This window comes from Coregonus lavaretus (genome assembly GCF_964263955.1).
Source record: "Coregonus lavaretus genome assembly, chromosome: 3".
Taxonomy (NCBI): Eukaryota; Metazoa; Chordata; class Actinopteri; order Salmoniformes; family Salmonidae; genus Coregonus; species Coregonus lavaretus.
In genome coordinates this window covers 54680436-54695537 of record NC_139990.1, presented here as the reverse complement: position 1 = coordinate 54695537, position 15102 = coordinate 54680436, and the positions used below count along the sequence as shown (strand labels likewise).

Genomic DNA, 15102 nt, shown 5'->3' with positions numbered 1-15102 from the left:
ATGTGGAATCTACCTCTACCTCTCCCTTTCCCTCTACCTCTACCTCTACCTCTACCTCTACCTTTCCCTCTACCTGTACCTCTACCACTACCTCTACCTCTACCTCTACTTCTACCTCTACCTCTACCTCTACCTCTACCTCTACCTCTCCCTTTCCCTTTCCCTTTCCCTTTCCCTTTCCCTTTCCCTTTCCCTTTCCCTCTACCTCTACCTCTACCTCTACCTCTACCTTTCCCTCTACCACTACCTCTACCTCTACCTCTACCTCTACCTCTACCTTTCCCTCTACCTCTACCACTACCTCTCCCTCTCCCTCTCCCTCTCCGTCTCACTCTCCCTTTACCACTGCATCTCACTCTGCATCGCACTCTCCTTCACTCTCTCTACTCTCCTTTTCACTCTCCCTCTCCTCTTACTCTCCATCTTCCACTCCCTCCAACCTCCCACCTCTCACTCTAATTTACTCTCCATCTCTCTCCATCTCCTTCTCACATGTTCTTCCATTGTTAAAACCTAGCAACACTCAACTGACCCCTTACTGCCTCTCATTCTAATCTTTGTACTCAGCATCAACCTACTTAACTGACATATTGGCCTACATTCTTCCTGGTGAGGGTCCATTGTTTTGTAAACAATGGCAGTTGAATTTGACAATATATCATATTAAAACTTCTTTTTTATTTTCTATGACAGAACAACACCTGAAGTGTATTATTTAATGTAATTTCCATGGCACCCAGACTGCTTGAACATAAGAGTCGCAGCACTTTCACAAATTTCAAATAAGCTTACAGTGCTTGAAATTAGCTTTTTTTCTTCTGCGTGTACCTTTCTTACAATGGGTGTAACCAAAGCATTTGAGTCACAGACATAACAATACATGCGTCAATAACCACACCGCTTTCGTCGTTCGACAAGAGAAAGGTCATATGTTATCATGTAGAGCACATTGGGGCTGCATTCTGTATGAAACGTGCTATAAAAATAAAGTTCAATATTATCAGTACCTATACTCTTTGAGTTCACCCATAAAACCAGTGAACCCACTATAACCTTTCACATCTCCCCACCTCTGCTCAGTGCCAAGATATCTCCATAAAAGCAATGTGTGTGGGGCCAAAGCCAGCTCTCAGCATCAGACAACTACTTCAGTGTGTGTGTGTGTGTGTGTGTGTGTGTGTGTGTAAGTGTGAGAGAAAGAGAAAGAGAGAGTTGTGTGTGTGTGCGCATGCATGTGCGTGTGGGGTGAGAGAGTGCCTGGTACCAGAGAATCATTTCTCTGACCCATTACTCAACACCCCTTATCTCAGAGGTGTATAAACAACCAAGACATCATCAGGCATTCTCCCTTGAACATGTTATATACAGACTGATAGTGGGGAAAACAATGCAAAATAAAGAATATTACAGTGGTACAGTAGTGTTAAATTCATTTTCAGAATAGAATAGAATAGCTTTAATATGGAAACTACAGCTACTGTACTTTAAGACATCAAAGCATGCACTGGCAACACACAGGGGGCACATGCTATAGTGTAGGACTGTCACGATCATTACACGATGAAGAAGCGGACCAAGGCGCAGCGTGATAAGCGTACATCTTTATTACTTGTACACACAACGAACCAAAACAATAAACGATACGTGAAGTCCTAGGTTAAATACACAAACCTTCCGGAACAAGATCCCACAATAAACAGTGCCAAAAGGCTGCCTAAGTATGGTCCCCAATCAGAGACAATGAGCCACAGCTGTCTCTGATTGGGAACCACCCTGGCCAACATAGAAATAAACGACCTAGAACACAACATAGAAACTATAACAAAGAAAATCCACACCCTGGCTCAACATTAAAGAGTCCCCAGAGCCAGGGCGTGACAGTACCCCCCCAACCAAACACAACAGGGGAGGGGCCGGGTGGCCACTCCGCCTCAGAGGCGGATCCGGCTCCGGGCGTGACCACCACTCTCTTTCCACCCCCCCGTAGCGCCCCTGGTCTGGTCCCGCTGGCCGGAGCTGGACTGGACACCGGTGGAGCGGATTGCTCTGGCTCCGGTGTGGAGCAGCTGACCGGTGCCTGGAACAGGCACGGGCCGTGCCGGACTGACGACGTGCACCACTGGCTTGGTGCGGGGAGCAGGAACGGGCCGGACCGGGCTGACGACGCGCACCACTGGCTTGGTGCGGGGAGCAGGAACGGGCCGGACCGGGTTGACGACGCGCACCACTGGCTTGGTGCGGGGAGCAGGAACGGGCCGGACCGGGCTGGCGACGCGCACCACTGGCTTGGTGCGGGGAACAGGAACAGGAACAGGAACAGGCCGGACCGGACTGGCGACGCGCACCACAGGCTTGGTGCGAGGGACAGGAACAGGCTGGACCGGGCTGACGACGCGCACCACAGGCTTGGTGCGAGGGACAGGAACGGGCCGGACCGGGCTGGCGAAGCGCACCACAGGCTTGGTGCGGGGAGCAGGAACGGGCCGGACCGGGCTGACGACGCGCACCACTGGCTTGGTGCGGGGAGCAGGCACGGGCCGGACCGGGCTGGCGACGCGCACCACTGGTTTGGTGCGAGGGACAGGAACAGGCCGGACCGGAGACGGACTGGAGGTCTGGAGCGGAGAGCTGACACAACCCATCCTGGCTGAATGCCTATTTCCACACAATCAGTGTGAGGCATCAGCACAGGACGTACAGGGCTGTGCACTCGTACTGGCAATACAGCACGTGGCACTGGCGCAGGATATCCGGGACCGAAGAGGGGTACTGGAGGCCACGAGCGTTGAGCCGGCACACTCCGTCCTGGCTGCATGCCCACCTTAGCACGACACGTGCACAGGACGTACAGGACTGTGCCGGAACACTCGCGGCACAGTACGTGGCTCCACATAAATCGGAACCTGCCCAGTCTCACGCTGCCTAGCCTGAGTACGGGGAGTTGGCTCTGCTCTACCTCTAGGCTCCGCCAACCACCCCTCTAGCCCCCCAAACCTGGTGGCCCCCTCTCCTAAATCGCCGATGCGCCCTGTAGCTGCCTCCAGCAGCCCCGTCGTCCACGCCGTGTGACCCCCCAAAAAAATGTATTGGGGTTGCCTCTCACGTGTCCGTCGTCGGCACGGTTGCCGCCGTTTCTCCTCTCTTGCCAGGGCCTGTACCTTTGCCCAGGGCCCTCTGCCTGCGAATATGTCCTCCCAAGACCACCATTCGCCCACCTGGGACATCGCCAACTCCTCCTGCTTGGCACGCTGCTTGGTCCTTTTATGGTGGGATCTTCTGTCAGGATCGTTACACGATGAAGAAGCGGACCAAGGCGCAGCGTGATAAGCGTACATCTTTATTACTTGTACACACAACGAACCAAAACAATAAACGATACGTGAAGTCCTAGGTTAAATACACAAACCTTCCGGAACAAGATCCCACAATAAACAGTGCCAAAAGGCTGCCTAAGTATGGTCCCCAATCAGAGACAACGAGCCACAGCTGTCTCTGATTGGGAACCACCCTGGCCAACATAGAAATAAACGATCTAGAACACAACATAGAAACTATAACAAAGAAAATCCACACCCTGGCTCAACATTAAAGAGTCCCCAGAGCCAGGGCGTGACAAGGACATTGTAAGAATGCCATCATGGAAAAGAATACAGAAAGAAGCCAAGACAAGAGAAATCGATGGGAGTAGCAACAGTACTGTTGTACATGGCGTGCTCTTTGTATGTACCCAGCAACTAGCCGCCTGCATCAAAGTCATTATTGGGTCTGTGTGGCACCAAGCACCACTGTATTTCTTAATGGGCACTTACACAACAACCAACTCAAGAGCCCTGACTACTGTTTCAGTTTCCCTCTATTCTTCTTAATTTGATCACCCTGTTGCAGGATAACTTTCCTGCAATGCAGGAAATGTAAAACGTAGTGTATTTGAGGTTTAAAAAGGCTTCTGAAGTTTGTAATTTCCACCTTGAAATTACAGACATGATTTTCCCTTACGAAAAATGTTTCTGTTACGAATTCCTCCGAATCTGCCTCCTCTCCTTGTTCGGGCAGGCTTCGGCATTCGTCGTCACCGGCCTTCTAGCCACTGCCGCATCACATCTCATCATTCCATTTGTTTTGTTTTGTCTATTACACACACCTGGTTCATATCCCCTCATTAGTACATGTATAAGTGTTCCCTCTGCCCCCTTGTCCTTGTGGGTGATTGTTTATGTGAGGAGTGAGTAGCTCGGTTGAGCTACGTGTATTTTGTATTGCCGGGGTATATTTTCCCTGTGTGCATGTTTTGTTCCAGTGCGCCTATTTTGCACACTGGACTGTTTGACGCTATCCTGCGTAACTCTGTATTCTGGAATAAACTCTGTATTCTGTGATTTACCCTCCTGTGCCTGACTCCTTCAAATCACCCATCACAGAATCACCCACCAACAATGGAGTCAGCGGGAGAGGAGCGCATGCCTGGAGTCGTGGCACGGGTCCAGGAGCATTCGACGATGCTAGCCAGCGTGGGAGAAGCGATGGATCGGGTTCTCCAGGTCGTCCAACGCCTGGAGAGGAGAGGACCCGATCTGTCGAGACCAGCTGGGCGACCGGATCCAGCCACCCACACCCCAGCACCCAGAGGGATCCATATATCTCGACCTAGGGATTTCGATGCTCTCTGCCAAGGATTCCTCCTCCAACTGGAGCTCTATTATTCCAGCATCAGCCCGGCCCCATTGGAGCGGGAGAAGGTGTCCGCCCTCATCTCCTGCCTCTCGAGGAAAGCCCTGGAGTGGGCCAACGCGGTCTGGAATGAAGGAGGAGCCGCGTTGGACAACTACGGGGAGTTCGCTTGCCTCTTTCGGGCTGTCTCCGATCACTCGCCCGAGGGTCGAGAGGCGGGCGAGCGGCTGGTCCACCTGAGGCAGGGGACGAGGACCGCGCAGGACTTCGCCCTGGAGTTCCGGTTCTAGCAGCTGGGTCCGGGTGGAACGAGCGGGCCCTCATTGACCACTTACGGTGCCATCTGCGGGAGGACGTCCGAAGGGAGCTAACCTTCCCGGGACACCATCTTCACTCAACTGGTGGACATGGCCATCCGCTTGGATAATCTGCTGGCGGCCAGAGGACGTCCTGGACGGGGTCTGCCCGTTCCAACCCCGTCCGACTCAGATCACGAGCTGATGGAGCTGGGAGGAGCGGCGATCCGAGAGAGCGGAGGACGACAGCACTAGTGTCACGAGAGGACATTTCACGCACAATGTCGTCAGCGTTCTTTTGGGTCTGGAGGCGGCAGGCAGGGCACACTCGCATCACCCCAGGTATCGAACACCCACACTCGTTCAGAGCCCTCTGCTGCACACTGTACTCTACCCATCCACTTTCCTGATCACATTGTAGTTCCCCAGTGTAAGGCGCTAGTCGATTCAGGCGCAGCTGGGAACTTTATGGACAGATCATTCTCACACAGTCTAGGCATTTCATTGGTTCCCCTATCCATTCCACTCCCCATCAGAGCACTTGACAGTCGACCATTAGGGTCCGGGTTTGTTAGGGAAGTTACAGCACCAGTCACTATGGTTACCCACGAGGCTCATCGCAAGCAAGACACTTTTTTTTTTATTGAGTCTCCTGCTTTCCCTGTTGTATTAGGTATTCCTTGGTTAGCACTCCACAACCCCACCTTCTCATGGCCGCAGAAGGTTCTCACGGGGTGGTCGCGAGAGTGTCAAGGTAGGTGTCTCGGTGTTTCCGTTAGTGCAACCACGGTGGAAAGTCCAGACAGTACCTCCACCGTGCGCATTCCCCCCGAATACCTCGATTTGGCGCACACGTTTTTCCAAAACGCAGGCGTGATTAACCTCCGGGTAGACGCTGTGCCTCCCAGGAGTCATGTGTATCCCCTGTCACAGGCTGAAATGGAGGCTATGGAGACATACGTCACGAGTCCCTGCGCCAGGGGCTTATACATCCCTCCACTTCGCCCGCCTCCTCAAGTTTATTTTTGTTAAAAAGAAAGACGGCGTTCTGCGCCCGTGCATTGATTATCGATCACTGAACAAGGAGACGATACGATTGAATTATCCTCTCCCCCTCACATTCACACGTCTCAGCTTCCTAGTTTCCTATTTGTTAGGATCTCCCGTGAAAGAGGTCAGGCAACCCCACACCTCACTCCACTTGTTATTAACAGGAAGGCTAGGAGACATATTGTCAAACAACATGGATGAACAAAAATGAAAGTAGACATGGGGAAGCAGGCAGAGGACGTCAAAGTTTCCAAGTGCTATAATGGAGAAGGAGCTGTCATTCAGAACATTTATTTTGTCAAATTCAAGCAGTTTTTTGTTAACTTTTCCAGTGTTTCTTAGTTGTGATTTGACTTCACATGATGTAGGTTCCTTCTTCTTCTAAATTCCGTGTCAAATAAATGTTTCACTGTTTGTCAGATAACCACCGTCCAGTTATTTTGGTCACGAGAGCTTTTGTGAGAGTGAGACTATGTTGTATGCTTTTCTCTAATCTAAATTCAAACTTTACTATTAGATGACTTGTCAGTGAGCGTATCCATTTGATTGATGTCTAAAGTAGATTTTACATAGTGGCCTAATATTTTACCAAAGGGGTGGAGTGCCAAGATTGTTTTGCTGGACCGTAGCATCCAAACAAAATAGACTCAGTTCAGTGTTGACAAATAGTTAATGACCCATAAAACCAGCACGACACACACACACACACACACACACACACACACACACTTTAGACGGCTTAGTGGTCTCTAAATGTACTGTTATTCTTCTGTTCTCCAGTGTTCCTGCAGAAGAAAACTAGTTGAGATGAGTTCTGTCCCAGAAACCTGAAGAAGATGTATATGGCAGTGGACAAACTGATGGCCCTGGTCTTTATTTTAATTTTATTTTTTCACCTTTATTTAACCAGGTAAGCCAGTTGAGAACAAGTTCTCATTTACAACTGCGACCTGGCCAAGATAAAGCAAAGCAGTGTGATAAAAACAACAACACAGAGTTACATATGGGGTAAAACAAAACATAAAGTCAAAAATACAACAGAAAATATATATACAGTGTGTGCGAATGTAGTAAGTTATGGAGGTAAGGCAATAAATAGGCCATAGTGCAAAATAGTTACAATTTCGTATTAACACTGGAATGATAGATGTGCAAAAGATGATGTGCAAATAGAGATACTGGGGTGCAAATTAGCAAAATAAATAACAATATTGGGATGAGGTAGTTGGGCTAATTTCAGAATGGCTGTGTACAGGTCCAGTGATCGGTAAGCTGCTCTGACAACTGATGCTTAAAGTTAGTGAGGGAGATAAGAGTCTCCAGCTTCAGAGATTTTTGCAGTTCGTGCCAGTCATTGGCAGCAGAGAACTGGAAGGAATGGTGGCCAAAGGAGGTGTTGGCTTTGGGGATGACCAGTGAGATATACCTGCTGGAGCGCAGACTACGGGTGGGTGTTGCTATGGTGACCAGTGAGCTAAGATAAGGCGGGGATTTGCCTAGCAGTGATTTATAGATGACCTGGAGCCAGTGGGTTTGGCGACGAATATGTAGTGAGGGCCAGCCAACAAGAGCGTACAGGTCACAATGGTGGGTAGTATATGGGGCTTTGGTGACAAAACAGATGGCACTGTGATAGACTACATCCAATTTGCTGAGTAGAGTGTTGGAGGCTATTTTGTAAATGACATCGCCGAAGTCAAGGATCGGTAGGATAGTCAGTTTTACGAGGGCATGTTTGGCAGCATGAGTGAAGGAGGCTTTGTTGCGAAATAGGAATCCGATTCTAGATCTAACTTTTGATTGGAGATGCTTAATGTGAGTCTGGAAGGAGAGTTTACAGTCTAACCAGACACCTGGGTATTTGTAGTTGTCCACATACTCTAGGTCAGATGGGCAGGTGCAAGTGGGTGGGCAGGTGCAAGTAGCGTTCGGTTGAAGAGCATGCATTTAGTTTTACTAGTGTTTAAGAGCAGTTGGAGGCTACGGAAGGAGTGTTGTATGGCGTTGAAGCTCGTTTGGAGGTTTGTTAACACAGTGTCCAATGAAGGGCCAGATGTATACAAAATGGTGTCGTCCGCATAGAGGTGGATCCGAGCGTCACCAGCAGCAAGAGCGACATCATTGATATACACAGAGAATAGAGTCGGCCCGAGAATTGAACCCGTTGGCACCCCCATAGAGACTGCCAGAGGTCCAAACAACAGGCCCTCCGATTTGACACATTGAACTCTATCTGAGAAGTAGTTGGTGAACCAGGCGAGGCAGTCATTTGAGAAATCAAGGCTATTTAGTCTGCCAATAAGAATGCGGTGGTTGAAAGAGTCGAAAGCCTTGGCCAGGTCGATGAAGACGGCTGCGCAGTACTGTCTTTTATCGATCGCAGTTATAATATCGTTTAGGACCTTAAGCGTGACTGAGGTGCACCCATGACCAGCTCGGAAACCGGATTGCATAGCGGAGAAGGTACGGTGGGATTCGAAATGGTCAGTGATCTGTTTGTTAACTTGGCTTTCAAATACTTTCGAAAGGCAGGGCAGGATGGATATAGGTCTGTAACAGTTTGGATCTAGTGTGTCACCCCCTTTGAAGAGGGGGATGACCGCGGCAGCTTTCCAATATCTGGGGATCTCAGACGTTACGAAAGAGAGGTTGAACAGGCTAGTAATAGGGGTTGCGACAATTTCGGCGGCTAATTTTAGAAAGAAAGGGTCCAGATTGTCTAGCCCAGCTGATTTGTAGGGGTCCAGATTTTTCAGCTCTTTCAGAACATCAGCTGTCTGAATTTTTGTGAAGGAGAAGTGGGGGGGCATGGGCAAGTTGCAGCGGAGGGTGCAGAGCTGGTGGCCGGGGTACTGGTAGCCAGGTGGAAAGCATGGCCAGCCGTAGCAAAATGCTTGTTGAAATTCTCGATTATTGTAGATTTATCGGTGGTGACAGTGTTTCCTAGCCTCAGTGCAGTTTGCAGTTGGGAGGAGGTGCTCTTATTCTCCATGGACTTTACAGTGTCCCAAAACTTTTTGGAGTTAGTGCTACAGGATGCACATTTCTGTTTGAAAAAGCTAGCCTTTGCTTTCCTAACTGATTTTGTATATTGGTTCCTGACTTCCCTGAAAAGTTGCATATCGCTGAGGCTGTTCGATGCTAATGCAGTACGCCACAGGATGTTTTTGTGCTGGTCAAGGGCAGTCAAGTCTGAGGAGAACCAGGGGCTATATCTGTTCTTAGTTCTGAATTTTTTGAATGGGGCATGCTTATTTAAGATTGAGAGGAAAGCACTTTTAAAGAACAACCAGGCATCCTCTACTGATGGAATGAGGTCAATATCCATCCAGGATACCCAAGCCAGGTCAATTAGAAAGGCCTGCTCGCTAAAGTGTTTTAGGGAGCGTTTGACAGTGATGAGGGGTGGTCGTTTGACCGCGGACCCATTACGGACGCAGTGTACCAGGTGACCATTTTTTAAATTTTTAAATTTAATTTTTTAATTATTTTATTTTATTAATTTTTTTTTTTTTTTTTTTTTTTTTTTTTTTTTTTTTTTTTTTCAAGATGGCGAAGTAGTGCAGTCCTGTTTCTGTCGTGTGTCTGTAAATAGCCTGTAAATACCCTGTTTTTTTTGTATTTTTCGTACATATTTCCCTATCAGACTTTTCATCCTTCTACAAAATATACTTTCCTGCAACCCGCCTCACTCAATGTGGAACGGATTCTATTTTTGACTTACCTTTATCTAGAATCCAGAATCTCCAGTTGAAACTAGCTAGCCAGCTAACTAGCTACTTGCTATTAGCCACAGCTAGCGGTGTTTCACCCAGAACATTTGATTTTTTTCCGCGGGATTAATTTTAATCACTGGACATTGATCACCGGATATTCGGCCAGTCTGCACAGCGCGTTATCGACCCAGAACATATCAGTTTTTCCGCCGGAATCACTGAATCACTGGACCTTTAACTCCGGATTCATCGCTACCAGCTGGCTACAACAAAACGGACGCTGTGGTCTGGCTAATCATCCTGAGCTAGGCCCATCTCCCGGCTATCTACCTCTCTGTCAACCGGACGGGACCACCTAGTGTTGACACGGAGTCCCGCCGATCCTACACGACTGGTCTGCCGACGAAATCGTCTGATGTGGTTACGACGTTAACCACGAAGATTCCATCCATCGGCTAGCCCTGGCCCGCTAGCACACGCTATCCGTGGCCTCTTACTCACTAAACTGAACTAGCTACTGAACTAGCTACTTGCTATTAGCCACAGCTAGCGGTGTTTCACCCAGAACATTGGATTTTTTTCCGCGGGATTAATTTTAATCATTGGACATTGATCACCGGATATTCGGCCAGTCTGCACAGCGCGTTATCGACCCAGATCATATCAGTTTTTCCGCCGGAATCACTGAATCACTGGACCTTTAACTCCGGATTCATCGCTACCAGCTGGCTACAACAAAACGGACGCTGTGGTCTGGCTAATCATCCTGAGCTAGGCCCATCTCCCGGCTATCTACCTCTCTGTCAACCGGACGGGACCACCTAGTGTTGACACGAAGCCCCGCCGATCCTACACGACTGGTCTGCCGACGAAATCGTCTGATGTGGTTACGACGTTAACCACGAAGATTCCATCCATCTGCTAGCCCTGGCCCGCTAGCACACGCTATCCGTGGCCTCTTACTCACAAGTGCTTCACCACCGGACCTTATGATAACTCAGCTATACAGCTGATATCTGCTGGACTGTTCCTTTTTACGGTACTACATCCTGTTTATGTTTAGCCTCAGCCCAAACATGGTTAGTTTATTGTTGTTTCGGTTATTTCTAATTGTACTATATCACTGTAGACCCCCCAGCCTAGCTAAACCTGCCTTAGATAGCTCCTTTGTCCCTCCCCCCATACACTCAGAGACCGACTCAATTGATGCCTCTAGAGATACTATCTCTTTCATTGTTACCCAACGCTTAGGTTTACCTCCACTTTACTCATATCCTTCCATATCCTTGTCTGTACATAATGCCCTGAATCTTTTCTATAACACCCGGAAATCTGCCCCCTTTATTCTATGTACCCAACGCACTAGAAGACCAGTTCTTAAAGCCTTTAGCCGTATCCTTATTCTAGTCCTCCTCTGTTCCTCTGGTGATGTAGAGGCTAACCCAGGCCCTGCAGCCCTCAGTATCACTCCTACTCCCCAGGCGCTATCATTTGATGACTTCTGTAATCGCAAAAGTCTTGGTTTCTTGCACATAAATATCAGAAGTCTACTTCCTAAGTTTGAGTTATTCACTGCGTTAGCACACTCTGCCAACCCTGATGTTCTAGCAGTGTCTGAATCCTGGCTCAGGAAGGCCACCAAAAATTCTGAAATTTCCATCCCCAACTATAACATTTTCCGTCTAGATAGAACTGCCAAAGGGGGTGGAGTTGCAATCTACTGTAGAGATAGCCTGCAGAGCTCCATCATACTATCCAGGTCTGTGCCCAAACAGTTTGAGCTTCTACTTCTAAAAATCCACCTTTCCAGAAATAAGTCTCTCACTGTTTGCTACAGACCCCCCTCAGCCCCCAGCTGTGCCCTGGACACCATATGTGAATTGATTGCCCCCCATTTATCCTCAGAGTTTGTACTGCTTGGTGACCTAAATTGGGATATGCTTAATACCCCAGCCATCCTACAATCCAAGCTAGATGCCCTCAACCTCACGCAAATTATCAACGAACCTACCAGGTACAACCCTAAATCCGTAAACATGGGTACCCTCATAGATATCATCCTGACTAACATACCCTCTAAATACACCTCAGCTGTCTTCAACCAGGATCTCAGCGATCACTGCCTTATTGCCTGCGTCCGTAACGGGTCCGCGGTCAAACGACCACCCCTCATCACTGTCAAACGCTCCCTAAAACACTTTAGCGAGGAGGCCTTCCTAATTGACCTGGCCCAGGTATCCTGGATGGATATAGATCTCATTCCGTCAGTAGAGGATGCCTGGTTGTTCCTTAAAAGTAATTTCCTCTCAATCTTAAATAAACATGCCCCATTCAAAAAATACAGAACTAAGAACCGATATAGCCCCTGGTTCTCCTCAGACTTGACTGCCCTTGACCAGCACAAAAACATCCTGTGGCGTACAGCATTAGCATCAAATAGCCCCCGCGATATGCAACTTTTCAGGGAAGTTAGGAACCAATATACACAAGCAGTCAGGAAAGCAAAGGCTAACTTTTTCAAACAGAAATTTGCATCCTGTAGCACTAACTCCAAAAAGTTTTGGGACACTGTAAAGTCCATGGAGAATAAGAGCACTTCCTCCCAGCTGCCCACTGCACTGAGGCTAGGAAACACTATCACCACCGATAAATCTACAATAATCGAGAATTTCAACAAGCATTTTGCTACAGCTGGCAATGCTTTCCCTCTGGCTACCACTAACCCGGCCACCAACTCTGCACCCTCTGCTGCAACTTGCCCATGCCCCCCCCGCTTCTCCTTCACACAAATTCAGACAGCTGATGTTTTGAAAGCGCTGCAAAATCTGGACCCCTACAAATCAGCTGGGCTAGACAATCTGGACCCTTTCTTTCTAAAACTAGCCGCCGAAATTGTCGCAACCCCTATTACTAGTCTGTTCAACCTCTCTTTCATAACGTCTGAGATCCCCAGAGATTGGAAAGCTGCCGCGGTCATCCCCCTCTTCAAAGGGGGTGACACTCTAGATCCAAACTGCTACAGACCTATATCCATCCTGCCCTGCCTTTCGAAAGTATTCGAAAGCCAAGTTAACAAACAGATCATCGACCATTTCGAATACCACCGTACCTTCTCCGCTATGCAATCCGGTTTCCGAGCTGGTCACGGGTGCACTTCAGCCACGCTCAAGGTCCTAAACGATATTATAACCGCGATTGATAATAGACAGTACTGTGCAGCCGTCTTCATCGACCTGGCCAAGGCTTTCGACTCTGTCAACCACCGCATTCTTATTGGCAGACTAAATAGCCTTGGTTTCTCAAATGACTGCCTCGCCTGGTTCACCAACTACTTCTCAGATAGAGTTCAGTGTGTCAAATCGGAGGGCCTGTTGTCTGGACCTATGGCAGTCTCTATGGGGGTGCCACAGGGTTCAATTCTTGGGCCGACACTTTTCTCCGTGTATATCAATGATGTCGCTCTTGCTGCTGGTGACTCTCAGATCCACCTCTACGCAGACGACACCATTTTGTATACATCTGGCCCTTCATTGGACACTGTGTTAACAAACCTCCAAACGAGCTTCAATGCCATACAACAATCCTTCAGTAGCCTTCAACTGCTCTTAAACACTAGTAAAACTAAATGCATGCTTTTCAATCGAACGCTGCTAGCACCCGCCCACCCGACTAGAATCACCACTCTCGACGGGTCTGACCTAGAGTATGTGGACAACTACAAATATCTAGGTGTCTGGTTAGACTGTAAACTCAACTTCCAGACTCACATAAAGAATCTCCAATCCAAAGTTAAATCTAGAATCGGCTTCCTATTTCGCAACAAAGCCTCCTTCACTCATGCTGCCAAACATGCCCTCGTAAAACTGACTATCCTACCGATCCTTGACTTCGGCGATGTCATTTACAAAATAGCCTCCAACACTCTACTCAGCAAATTGGATGTAGTCTATCACAGTGCCATCCGTTTTGTCTCCAAAGCCCCATACACTACCCACCACTGTGACCTGTACGCTCTTGTTGGCTGGTCCTCACTACATGTTCGTCGTCAAACCCACTGGCTCCAGGCCATCTATAAATCACTGCTAGGCAAATCCCCGCCTTATCTTAGCTCATTGGTCACCATAGCAGCACCCACCCGTAGTCTGCGCTCCAGCAGCTATATCTCTCTGGTCATTCCCAAAGCCAACACCTCCTTTGGCCGCCATTCCTTCCAGTTCTCTGCTGCCAATGACTGGAACGAATTGCAAAAATCTCTGAAGCTGGAGACTCTTATCTCCCTCAATAACTTTAAGCATCAGTTGTCAGAGCACCTTACCGATCACTGCACCTGTACACAGCCCATCTGAAATTAGCCCACCCAACTACCTCATCCCTATATTGTTATTTATTTTGCTCTTTTGCACCCCTGTATCTCTATTTGCACATAATCTCTTGCACATCTAGCATTCCAGTGTTAATACTATTGTAATTATTCTGCACTATAGCCTATTTATTGCCTTACCTCCATAACTTGCTACATTTGCACACACTGTATATATATTTTCTGTTGTATTTCTGACTTTATGTTTTTTTTTACCCCATATGTAACTCTGTGTTGTTTTTATTGCACTACTTTGCTTTATCTTGGCCAGGTCGCAGTTGTAAATGAGAACCTGTTCTCAACTGGCTTACCTGGTTAAATAAAGGTGAAATAAAATAAAATAAATAAAATCGGGTCTGGCTCTCGACCCGGAATCTGCCCCTCCGTCTGCCCTGCCGGAAGCTGAGCCTGCGGTTTGTGGGGCCGTTCAAAGTCCTGAAGAGGATCAATGAGGTTACTTATAGGTTATTACTTCCCCATGATTACCGTATTAACTCCTCGTTTCATGTGTCTCTCCTCAGGCCGGTGGTGGCTGGTCCGCTCCAGGAGTCTGAGGTGCGGGAGGTCCCTCCGCCTCCTCTGGACATCGAGGGGGCTCCGGCGTACTCCATCCATTCCATCCTGGATTCAAGCCGTTGTTTGGGGGGCCTTCAGTACCTCGTGGAGTGGGAGGGGTACGGTCCGGAGGAACGGTGCTGGGTCCCGGTGAGGGATATCCTCGATCCCTCCCTGTTGCGGGATTTCCACTTTCGTAATCCGGCTCGCCCCGCTCCGCGTCCTCCTGGCCGTCCCCGAGGCCGGTGTCGGAGTGCTGCTGGAGCTGCGCGTCAAGGGGGGTACTGTCACGACTTCCTTCGAAGCTGCTTCCTCTCCTTGTTCGGGCAGGCTTCGGCGTTCGTCGTCACCAGCCTTCTAGCCACTGCCGCATCACATCTCATCATTCCATTTGTTTTGTCTTGTCTATTACACACACCTGGTTCAAATCCCCTCATTAGTACGTGTATAAGTGTTC

General features: G+C 48.6%; 1 protein-coding gene across 1 annotated transcript in view; it reads right to left on the bottom strand.

Annotated features, from left to right (window-relative positions):
- kcnn4 (potassium intermediate/small conductance calcium-activated channel, subfamily N, member 4) overlaps positions 1 to 15102 on the bottom strand; it is a 52163-nt gene that overhangs the window by 11479 nt on the left and 25582 nt on the right. The gene's annotated exons all lie outside the window — the stretch shown is intronic.